Source organism: Zosterops lateralis (genome assembly GCF_965231275.1).
Source record: "Zosterops lateralis genome assembly, chromosome: 17".
NCBI lineage: Eukaryota > Metazoa > Chordata > Aves > Passeriformes > Zosteropidae > Zosterops > Zosterops lateralis.
The window spans coordinates 7,173,396-7,186,083 of NC_139777.1; the positions used below are offsets into that span (position 1 = coordinate 7,173,396).

Below are 12,688 nucleotides of genomic sequence, written 5' to 3' on the forward strand. Positions count from 1 at the left end.
CCAGGTGATTTGTCAGTGTTCAAAGACGCAGAATTTCCTATCTTCCACTTCCTCCCTCAGGCTCCTTGCACGTGCACATGTCCTCCAAAGTCATCTTTCATTACAGCCTGAAAATCATATTTTATCTCCTCTTCACCCAACTCACAAATCTGCCAGGTTTCCAGGGATGATTTTCAGCTCAGTCTCTCTCAGAGAGGCTGGGTCTGAGCACAAACTTTTACTAGCAAGTTTAGGCTAACATACTGCACTGTGATTATCATGTCCACTGTTCTGAGGAAACTCTTTGCTGCTGCACTAGCTGAATGCATGTGGGCTTTTTTCCCCCCTCTCTTATAGCTACAGACAATAAGTACTGCTGATGTGGGCTTTTTACAGAGCAGCAGATTGATATTAGATTAATTCTAAAACCTATTTTATCAGATTAGTTTGATTAGCTTGGATTTCACATCTGTTCTGTAAGACATACTAAAAATCTCTCTCCAGTTTATGTTCTGGGAGAAAAAGCAGTGTATTCACAAATGTATCCTAACAGAGACATAAAACTCCTCCTAAAGAAAAACCCAGAAGTGAGAGGCACCAAGGCAACAACAAATGGAAGGAGTAAAAGCACAGATAAGCATGAGGAAAGCTCCTCCAGTAACACTCTACCATAATCAGTGTGCCCATGACTTTGTGAAGCAGCACTGCAAGATCACATTGAATTTTTGACTTATGTAAGCAGTCCTGCTTGGGCCAGAATGACTGAGCAACCTGGCAGGGATATTCATGGTTTAGTCCCACAGACATGGGTAAGAAGATAATTGGAGCATTCTCCATGTTGCTGACAGGGTGGATGCTCTTCTGACTTAATGCTTTAACTGAAACATCTCACTGGAGACAAGAGGAACAGACATAAATACAGTGTGAGAAAAGGACCTTCAAAATATCATATAGAGCAAGTGTTTTTCACACTTGTGCAACTAAGATAATTTCTACTGGAAAAACTCACCCCTCCTGCAGGCTAACATTTTGCATATAGTGAACATAACCCTGAACATGGAGGTTTCAACTGTAACACACAAAAAAATAGATACTTTTACATTCTCAAAGTACACAAACTTTTGACTACCTAGGGGAGAGTTGGAGACACAGGAACCTCATTTTTTGGTGTCAACTGACTGCCTTCCTGTAACTCACCAGCAGCTCTGCACTGCATTAATCTTACTTTGCAAATGCTCCGCAACATGGACTGGCTGGGCTTCAGGACAGTCACAGAAAGCTCAAGTGGAAACTGCTTGGGTTTGCTCAACACTTCATTTTCAGGCCACTTGTCATCTTGGTATTAACAATGCCATGGCAATTCTACTGTGGAACAAATTCCTTATAAATATGGATTTCCAAAACTGAAATGCTTAGGTAATAAAAACAGCAGAGAGACACAAACCCACAAGCAGGATCATGTTTAAGACTGGTTGCAAAATGTGACTTTACTGTCAACTCTTCTTAACATCTTTATAAATTTCATATATAAGAAATATGCATTTAGACAGTACAGTGAACGACAACAGTAGCATTAGAAGACTCAAATGAATGCAAGTCGCAGAAATGTAAATAGAGTATTTTATTATTGCACTACATTTTCAGGCTGCATAAGTAAGTGTTCATATACTGGTGGCTGTACTAAGCCACTGTGACAACTATGACTTTATTGTGGCAACAAAATGCCAAGAAATCCCCAGAGATTTAACAATATTTTCTGACACCACAATCCTGCAGCCATCTCCACAAGCAATTAAATGAAGATGCTGCACTGCCTCCCGCTACATTCCAGAGAGCTCTATCAGGCAATTCAGCCTGCCTAAGAATAAACACTGACAATGTACAGCCAGTGAATGACAGCTGCCAATCAGCTCTAACCCACCACAACCTCCTGAAACAGTTCAGATAGGCTGGCAAGGGTAATACTACATTGTATTACCCCTAAGATGTCAAGAATATCTTCCAAACAGGTTAGTCTTCCTTAAAAAGAAACCTATATTCTTCAAGGGGTAAAAAAATACAGTTGTGGAAGATGCCAGGTTGGTTTGCACTTTCTGCACCAACTCTCTCTGCCACTACAGAGAGAGAAACTGGGCCAAGCTGTGGGGAGCATGGCAGCAGCCACCAAGAATATCCAAAGGGGAGATGCTCAGCTGAGTCCAGTCAGGCACTCAGTCTGTTGCTATCAACTTCTTGCTTGGCTGGAGGAGAGGGAAGCTTGCAACTGGCTGAGATGCACCAGTGCTGGCATAAAAATACGCTCTGGGAAGGGAACAGAAAGGATATAGATGTTTCCCAGGGAATAAGGCAAAAAAAAAACCCAGTTAGAACTGACTGCCTTGGATTAAGTGTGTAAAGGAACAATAAGTGAAAACAGAGAAAGATATGTAGAGGAGAGAGCAGTAAGGCCAAAGTACAGAAGACAGAAAGGAAAGAAGGGTAAAGGAGGTGGCAGAGAGTGCTGCAAGAAAACAATGAGCCTGTTTTCCACACAAGTGGAAAACATACTGGAGCCAGTGTGGGTAATTTTTATTCCAGCAATGGCTTTGAGGAAGACAATCCTTCCACCTTCATTCCCTCCAGTGTGATGCTGCTCAGTTAGACACAGTAAAAATCTCTGCCTCAGAAGGACTACTGCCAACCAAATAAGCTTGTCCTCAGAATAAAGGAGGAGCTGAACATGGAAAGGCTCAGCATCACGCAGGACAGGTCACTGAAGGCTGCTAAGAAATCTTGTACATCCTCAAGCCCAAAGCAACCAAGGGCACTTCCACAATAAATTTACAGCATTTCAGTGGTTGGTCAAGTCAGAATTATATAGGCTTTAGCTCTTAGAGGTTATTCATACAAAAGTTGCAAACTTTGGCTTCTCTTTTTTGAGGGGCATTTCTTGCCTAGTTTTGGCTCTGTATGAGCTGGGTTAAGTTTAAATAGTTGATAGCTCTGCTTTGTCATTCCAGAGCTGGAGATCACAGAGGTGCAGCCTGTATGTGTGTGACAGCCTCCTCCTCGTGTTGTTCAGGCAATTCCTGTGTGTATCAAAGGACATGTGCTATGCAGGAATCTGACACACATTGATTTTAACACATTATTTAGGATTATGTCTGTTTTCATCATGTTTTTCTATTACAAGCAAAATTACTTTCTGGAGCTATTGAAGAACCTGGCATCAAATAAAGCAGAGCCTCAATTCCTGCCTGGAGGGTCCATGCTGCAGCATTTGTAGACTCAATCAAAAGGCAAAGTTTGCTGATAGGCAGCCAGACTTTTAAACTTTGTTTGCTCAGGCTGTACCAGAAGCATCCAGCACTAATACAATTCTAGCAAACATAGCAATCATTTGTTCTGCTTGACAAAGGTCACCAGACATCAGCTTGAATCTCCCACTGAAGTCCCTTTACCAAATTCTGCTTTCAGTGGCAGAACCAAAGCTGGTTCATAATGAGCTGGGCCCCAAGAAAGCATTTTTTATAATAAGCAGTCAGGAACACTATGCCTTTTTTATACTCTGCAATTTTAAATTTACTGGGTATAATCCTGAAAACTAGGATTAAGTTTAATATGCTTTGAATTCACATGATCTCATTACAGGATGAGATGATTCTAGACAGACTCTGCACAACTGCATGGTGAATGTACTCAGGGGCCCAGCATGCGACAACTATGCACGTAACTCAGCAATTCTGCCTGGAAAGGAGGGTTTGTATAATTTTACTCAAAGAACCTTTTGAGTTCAGTCTTAGTCTTTTGGCTAACTGGCAAATTCTGAACACTAAACTAGCCATTTAGCAGCAACTCTCCCTAAAGCTCTTAGATTTTATTCTGGGGCACAAAAAAGGTACACAGTTTTAAAGAACTTTAAGCTGGTCTCTTTCACTACAGCAACTTGCTCTTACCTGGCAGTAGGATTTGCAAGGTAACAGCAGGTTGATACCTTGTCTAATTCACAAGTGCAGAGTTATGTGGCTTGTGTGTCTAATTTATACACGGACATTTCCAACTTTCAAAGGGGAAAATGTGATTTAAGTACATGATTGTCTGCCAAATTCCTCAAACAATCACAGATGTTTCATATATGTCTGACTTAAGAGGGCTGACTGCTGAAACCTAGACTTATCCAAACCACTACAAATTCCTCTACAAGCCATTTGTCTAGAGGCAAAGGAGGAGATCTAGATTTATGGATCATGACACAAACTTATAAATCTTTGCTCTTAGTTTACGATTTAAAAAACATTTAAATATGGAGTTTGTCAGTCAAAGTAGCTTTTAGTCCTTTAATCCTGAGTTCCAGTTTAATGGAGCAGAAGCAGCACTTGTGTTTCCCTGCCTTAATGTGCCTTACTGGTTTTGTACAATGCCAGTACCTTCAGGATGAACACAAGTAACCAAACCTGCAGAATTCTGGGACTGCAGCTGCCACCTCCACTGTGGGGAACAACAAAGATGAGGAACCTTTTCCCTCCAGCCTCAGCAATGGGAGGAAGAGCCTGCAGGGTTCCCTGCAGCTGCCACAGCAGCTATTGCTTCTTCATCCTCCTGAGGATGTTGCCTGGCATGGAAGGAGCAGAGAAGCTCCTGAAAACCCACTTGCCCAACACACAGAGTCTGTGGTGTGTGTCAGTGTCGCTCAGCTGAGGATGGGGTTTGGTTTTTCAAACAGCTTGTCTTGGTAATCTTGGAGCAACCCCAGAGCTGCCTAATGTTCAGTTTCTATTCTAGATCAATTTGCCCTCAAATCAGTGTTGCTTGACAATTCTAAAAAAAAAAAAACCTGTCTTCAGTTTCATCTAATTTACCAAACTTCAACTATTTTGGGTGACCGAACATAAAATTTTCCATTTGTGACAAATGACTTTTTTGGTTAATTTTTTTTAATAAGCAAAAGAAAACTACTTCTTGCCCAGTTAAAATCCAGTAACTTCATCTTTACAATACTAGTGGTGATGTTTGGGGCCTAAAATTTGGCAGGGTGTTGCCACTGATTTCTTCAAACCAAAACTTTTAATCATGTATTATCCCAATTTTTAAAATAGCTTTAGCTGGTTCAAAACACCATTTTTTCAGTGAATGAGCTATTCAAAAATCCTAATCAGGGACCCATTTTACTAGAAGCTGTATAAACACAGCTGCTAGAAAGGCTCTGGTACAGATTGCAACATAATGGTTTGAATTCTGTTTGGAGAAGAACCTCACAGTGGCAACTTAAACATGTCAAACACATTTCTGTGGCCCCAAAAAGTAATATGGTATGGTTTGATTAAAAATAAACCATAACGAGTGAAATGTAATACTGAAATACAAAGAGCAGAAGGTGGAGGCAGAACAACCATGATGTAAGTTTATGGGAATTTGCTCTTGAAGAGCAAAACCCACAAGTAAAAGAGGAAGAAGAGGAGCTGCTGAGGAAAGACAACTCTGAGGAAGGAGAAGTGAAAAGAAGAGGAAAAACCAAGGAGGCCACCTGAGAGTTGCTCTGCCTGCCAGAGCACTGCCAGCCCTGGCCATTGAAGCATCTGAGGAAACACTAATCCTGAAGGGAGGCTTCCTTAGAGGAGGCTTCCTATAGCAGTAGCACGTGGAAAACTCTTCAAATCGTATTCTGCTTCAGTCAGGTCGTTTTCTTTCAAAAGAATTCACTGCTTTCAGGGTTCAGAAATCCATTGTGGAGCCAAAACCAGATGGGAAAATGTTTAACAATAAGCAGAGTACTCGGTGTCAGGAGAAAGCCCAAACACAGCTATTTGGAGACAAGGTTCATGAGGCTGCAGGTGGAAAACAGTGAGAGGGCTGCTCCAGGTAGCTGCTTCCACAGACTCTTCTGGATGCTGCAGAAAAAGATCAAATACAGGTTATACACATTTTGCAGTGGTTTTACTGAGTGGGGTGGGGAATAAGAAGGTTGTGTGGTTTATTTGCTCAGTGCTGAAATAGCTCTCAGTTGCAGCTACAGAGAGCTATAATCCCTGCAATCATTTTATTGTGTCACAGAAACATATATTTGAGGTAGTCTGGCTGGGATTTATTCAGTACATATAACAGCAGCAAGGAGTTTTCAAAAAAGGGTTTGTGGTTGGATTGATGGACATGTAATCACTTTGGAAGGCAAGATGAATCACTCAAACAAGTGGGGTGAAGCAAAAATACACACTGAATTCCCCTCAGCCAAGGAAACAAAAGAATAAATTATCACATTCTACATGAACTGGGTAAAAAAAAAAAGGACCGGAAAATTTTCCAAGACAACTGACTTCAAAGACTATTTTAATTTCATATTCAAAGGATTTCTAGGAGGAATCTTTTTAGAATGGATGTGAAATTTGTAATAACTCACTACACAGCTTACCTTCTTGCTGGTTCTTGAATTCTCATTCCTAGGAGAAAAGAGGAACATATCAGTGTTGCATCACCAGGCTGAAGCTGGGGTATCCTCAAGAGAATTTTCAAAAAGATCTACTTACCAAACTTTGTGCCTCTCAGGTGAGGAAGGTCCCTGTAATTTGGGTTCTTCTGATCATCTTCAGTTAAAAAAAAAAAAAAAAAAAAAAAGGGGGCTGCATTCTCAGATTGCAAATGCTGGAGTTACCCCACTTGAACAATCAGTGTTGGCTGCTGCAGATGAAATTGGCTATGGCAAAGTCAATCATGTTGCATAGCCGATGACTTAGATCTCTTCTCAGGCCCACCCATATCATACAAAGAGAGGGCTGCATTCAATTCAATAACCAGGCTGGGTTTTTCCTTGGGTATTTCTGCTTGTTCCTTAAACTTATCAGCTCTTTTGACTGGACAATTTTGTACAGAATAAATGGTTCCTTCCAAAAATCCCATTATAGACTATGGTTTTCCCCCAGCCTGATTCTACTTCCACTGAAGTCCAAGTCTTCTCTTGGACTTTCCCTGCTGGCAAGGCAACAGATCATTGCTGTCCTTTGGACTGTTTTTGCTTGCTTGTTTATAGGAAGCAGTCTGGACTTCCTAATAGGCTGCACCTGTGAGAGATTTGCCCAAGCAGCAAAATCCCTCCCAGGAAAACAGTTCTTAACCACAGTACTTAATAATGATCTTTGGGATGTACTGCCTGAACTGTGGATTTTAGTATGTTGACTCACAAAATGTTTCCATGAAGTGAAGGATTCTTGCTGGGAATCATCTTGATGCTCATTTTCTTTATGCAGAGATTGCTAAATTGGGGAGGGAGATGAGGGTAGCCAAGGAGAGCTCCAGAGGTCAAATCAAGGTCAGAAGACAGGCCACTTGGTAAGGTAACTCTAGATCCTGTATTTTGCTGCAATACTGAATTTGTACATCAGGCACTGCATTAAGAAATATGACACAATAGCCACAAACTGTGTATCGTGTTTAATTCTGGCAGCCTAAGTGAGCTACAAAGTCCAAGCCCAGTAGGAGGAAACCTCCACAATATGTTTGACATATGTTTGTTCTTACACAGCCCCTCCTTGTAATGTCACCCATAGACTCCAGCACTTGAGTGCATGGCTCAGTTTGAGTTCAGTTTTGGAAGGTATTTACAGTCCTGGCAGAGGATCTCATTTCTACCACAACAGTTACTCAGATGCTCTGACAGGACACAGGACAAGATGATTTCAGGCATAAATTGACTACAGGAGAGTTCAATGTGGTTATTTTGCAGCTTTATGAAGAAAACACTCATGGATTTTCAATACCATTTTCTCCTCTATGTGGCTGACATTACTTTGGACCTTTAAGAAAAGAAAAGTTCCAACTCCACTAATAGATACGATCCAAGAAGTGTTTTCTGGTGACCTCACAGGGCTGCTTACATGTCAACGAAATGTCTGTAATTACTGATAAATTCTGGGGTTCAACGTAATTAAGATTTCTGTTGATTATCCAAAGCCTTGGAGACCTCTTAACTTTGCACAGTGTGTTTATTCCAACTGACATAAGTCAGTTTTCTTGAGCCTGTAAGGAAATCCTTCTGGGATAGGTGTTGAGTTGGTCAGAAGTGTTTGATTCACAGCTGTGGAAGCTGAGGACTTCTGCCTTCCTCAGTGCAGTAAAATACAGTCTAAGTTCAAGTTTCTATACTTGCTGTGACAATTTGTCCTTTCTACCCATTTTTTCTCACTAGCAGAGTCTTTGCATGCCTTCTCAATCTCTGCTGAGATTAAGCTGCTGTGCTTTAACAGACAATACAAGCAATATTCAAGCCAGTAACTTAGATATGATGGGACTGCTTTGCTAACAGGATTTTTCAGGAGGATAATGGAGATATTTGTTCCGGTCTCTAACTCCAAAAGTTAAAGCCTGCAAGTTAAAACTTTCTCTTAACTTCTCTCACTCTCAGCCACTGACAGCACACCCAAAGTATTATGGGTGTATAGTATGATACTACAAGTGGAGAAGATAAAACTGTGTGGCCACAGTCAAGTGCCTTTCCATTATCATAAAATGGACAGAATCTTGTCTGATTGATTCTTTAAAGAACTGACCTAAGGAATTAGCTAAAAGATTAAGTTATACCACCTTCTGAAGTACAAGAATGAAGGTGGGACATAGACTGTGTCATGCTTTGATTTTTCCTTAATTAAATTCCCTTGCCAAATATAATTAAAACATCGTTTAGGTTGCACTTCTTAACAGTAGCAGAATACAAACACAAATGTAAATTACTTCACAGTTCTCAGTATTATCTTAAGATGGAGCTTAGAACCTTCTTTCTAATGTATACCTTTGGTTATCTTAGGTTTTGATTATTAACAGCAAAGTTATTTTTGGAGAAGTAAATGTTTATTTCCAAATTAAAAAGTGTTGCTACTAAATAAATAGCTTTTCTCAGTAATCAAATTATCTCCATCCAAACTAGACTGACTCTCAAATGAATGACCTCTTACATCCAGACTCCAACAATAACCAGAGATAAACTGACCATTGTCACACCACAGAAAGGGTCAAGTTTCAAGACTTATTTACCACCCCATTTCACAAACAGAGAAGGGATACACTGAGGATATTAAAATACTTATCAAGTATGAAGGTAATAGGACTAAATCTTCTTGAAATGTTGTGGGCCAGCTCCCACAGCTAGGATTTAGCTTTTATGTTGAACAACCTTGGTTCAAACCCACAAACTCTTTTGGGGTCACTGCATCAGTGCTTTAAGTTTCCAAAGATAAGTAAAAGATCAGGTTCATATTCTGTTCTCCTTAATAAATAACAGTAAGAATATGAATCATTCTCCCTTTTCTGAGTCAAAGCTTCCCAGAATCATTCCAAACATCCCCCCTCCAGCCTTATTTTCTAATAGAAATCCCTAGTAAAGTAAAATGAGGAAATTCAGGGCTTGTTTGCAAGAAGTATTCCCTCCCACAGAGCAAGCATTTTTCCACCCTTGGAAAAACACTGCTTCCCAAAATGGGGCACTGCATTACATCAATATCCCTGTACATGAACAGACAGAGGCATGAATCCCCCTTGTTTCTGGAGGGCAGGGCAGCTCCCAGGTGATAAAAAAGCCTGAGCCAGCAGGTGTCTATTCCCAGCTCAGGATCACCCCAGGTATCTGGTGACAGAAGTGCTGGAGCTGTGCTGCTCTCTGCCAGGGAATTGTGCAGCCCAATTCCCTGCCAAGTCTGTTCCACACAGGCACACACAGTCAGTCTCCTGGGAAACCTCTTCCTGCTTCAGTTCTGATAGCATTTGAAACTCTTAATGGAGTATTCGACTCAGCCTTAACATAATCAGATCAATCAGATGGAGATGTAGACAAATGGTTACCAAAAACTATTAATTTCAGTGTTTTCTCTGGCAGAAATAAAAAGAAGTTCTGGTAAGGCTGAAGATGTCAGGGAAAAACATCCCCAAAGGATGAGAGAGAAACTGGAGTCACAAAGGCAAACACATGGTAGAGAATCAGAAAATCCTCCACTGGGTTCCAACTCCTAAATTAACAATATTCTGACGCACGCTGGGGAAAGACAGCAGTGAGACAATCTGGTTGTTCTCTTTGAGATGAAAACAATCTCTTCTCCTTGCTCAACCTTTCACAATAATCCCATGAGGAATCGCTCCAGCCAGGCACACACAGAGCCAGCACACCCACCCAGCCAGGCTGCATGGGGCAGGTTTTCCCCACCACCAATCTCCCGTGTCCAAAGGGTCAGTCCACAACCTTCCAGCTCTTCCAGGGACTGGAGTGTGTGTGGAAAGCACAATTGTCAGACCTCCAAACCTGCCTGCAGGACTCCATGGCTTGTGGGAAGGGGAGGAAGGTTATCTTTTGATGGTAGAAAAGAAATGCAAACTCTAATTGCTATATAGGCAGTGCCTAGTGCATGTGAGCAGGGATGATAAGGAAAATACCTATAACAGTTCAAACTGGGTTTTCAAAAGAAAAGGGCTTAATCCATTTCTAATTAAGTCCCACGAAGTAGTGAATTGACACTCTAAGTGTATGTATGCAGAAAGAGCTGAGAAGAGAAGCTGGGTAACTCCTCTCAGCACAAGTTAGATCACTTCTGCAATCTATAACTCATCTACGGACAGCGCTCACCGTGCCAAAACTCCACGTGGCCACTTTGAACTGGAAAAGAAGCCAAAAGCGCAGGACAGGCGTCCAAAGGGAACACAAAACAGATTCCAGCAGCTTTGCTTACGGGCTCTATTCACACTGCTTAACCCCACACAATGCACCCTGGCAGCCCTTGCCTGACCAAATTAGCAGCATGTCCCTAATGAGCCTGACAGCTCAGGATGCTGCCATTGACCAAGCAGTCAATGAGACTTCCCTGCTGCCTGCCCAGGTGACAAGTCTGTCCCTCTCACACATGGACATTTCCTTCCAGGCTGGCTGGTGACCTGTTACAGAGGGTTGTGATTTTGGATTTTTACAATGGCATTTTCAGTTTCCAGATAACTACAGCCTTAAGCCAAAGGGCAGAGAAATAACCCGAATCCTCCTAGATTTGCTGAAATTATTTCTGCCCATAGAACCATGCTCAATAAAAAGATACAGAAAGGGAATACCCCTGCATTGATCTCCACTCAGACACTGCTCACCCAGCAGCTGTCTGGCAGCCAAGCACCATCGTGTCCTTCCTCAGGGAAGCAGCCTTGTTGCTTGGTCTGATGTTTCTTTGTAAGGACCTCCATCCCTCCACTCACACCAGTTCCAATCTCCAATGCCAAACACTAAAAATAAGAGTCTTCTTACAAGCATACCCAACCACAAAGGAACTGACTGGTAGATCTGAGCCCTCTTGACCTTGACTTTTTTGATGGATACATGATTCAAGATGGGCTAGCACCATACTACTGAACATAAAATTTGAGCTGTGAAGAGGGTTGGATAGTTGTTCAATATTTAATTACAAAGTTTAGTCTCCTATGTATGTAGTCTCCTATATATGATGTTATACAGATTCAGAATTCTGTGGTCTACTTCTATTCACTTCTTTCCTCACTAATGTGTATTCAAGGGCTCTCACAAGCAAAATTTTCATAAAAACAGAACAATCAGCCTAAAGGACACCTCAAGATCAGCTCTTACAGACCTCCCTAAATGTTTACAGTGCAAATGTAGCATGGGAAGCTTTCTTCTCTAAATTAGAATTCAGCTGGGTTGATCTCTAAAGCAGTTCAGACAGAGAGTGTAACCCCGAGGTTTTTTCCTAGGCTTCATCCTACAGCTGCCTCTCTCACTGAAAGATGGAGTGTTATGATACTGCACTGCAAATTCAAAAGCAGGATATAGGGCATAAGATACACATTCAAAGTGCCTGCAAGAATCAAACATAAAAGATATGGAGCACAGTGCTGCTTTCAGAGATATGAAAGATGATGATGATATTTGTTCTATGTTAGATTAAAATCTTCCAATATCAGGTCAGCAGCCACAAGACTTGTGAATGTTGTAATGACACTTTACTCACACTCTACACTTGGGTAGGCAATTGCCATAGTAAAGACACCTCAGCTATCCCAAACTGCAGCCCCTTTAACCTGGATTAGTTAAGCTGCTTTCTAGCCTGTGGTTCTTTCCACATTATCCAAGCACAGACAGGAGGAAGGTGCACAATTTCAAGAAGGATGGAAGTTGAAATAGCTCTCTGAAATCCATAGTGACTCCTGGTCATCAGAACAGGACCTGCACATCTGTGTGAAACATGGGCTCCAATATGTCAAAGCCAAAGTTTCCAGCTCTAAGAGCCTCATTTTCCAAGAAACAAAGTTGACTGATAACAATTGCTTCTCCAGACCACAACTGTCTTTCATTCTCAAATCCTTGTTTCATCTCACTAACAAAGCAAACAGTACTTAAGCAGCCTGGAGATGTCATGCACAGAGAGTCAGGCAGTCTCATGGAGCTATTTTACATTTTAAAAAGCAATTATATTTTTACATGTCTAAATGTTATGACTTACATTAAAAAAATAAAGTCAATCAACATTTCTATCTGTTAACACTACCAAATTTTTAAAAATTTTTACATAGGATATTTTTTCTTAAATTCCTTTGAGCAGCAAGTTTCAAAACTAATCTGCAGTGGAATTCTGGGTGAACAAAATTCTGAACAGAAGACATTTTGCAATTTGCCCCAACACTGAGAGAACTGTGTCAACAGCAAAGCACACAACTTGCTCTGTCCAAATGATACTTCTGGTCAGCTTTTCTGCACACTTATTTA

General features: G+C 41.2%; 1 protein-coding gene and 1 long non-coding RNA gene across 3 annotated transcripts in view; both read right to left on the reverse strand.

The window, feature by feature from the left end:
• ZDHHC8 (zDHHC palmitoyltransferase 8) overlaps positions 1–12,688 on the reverse strand; it is a 112,358-nt gene that overhangs the window by 48,041 nt on the left and 51,629 nt on the right. The window lies entirely within an intron of this gene.
• On the reverse strand, positions 1,513–6,696 carry LOC310916267. Its single transcript, XR_014591280.1, has 3 exons — positions 6,480–6,696; positions 6,365–6,392; positions 1,513–5,846 (listed from the first exon to the last, which is right to left on the reverse strand). It is a non-coding gene; the product is annotated as an uncharacterized lncRNA (long non-coding RNA).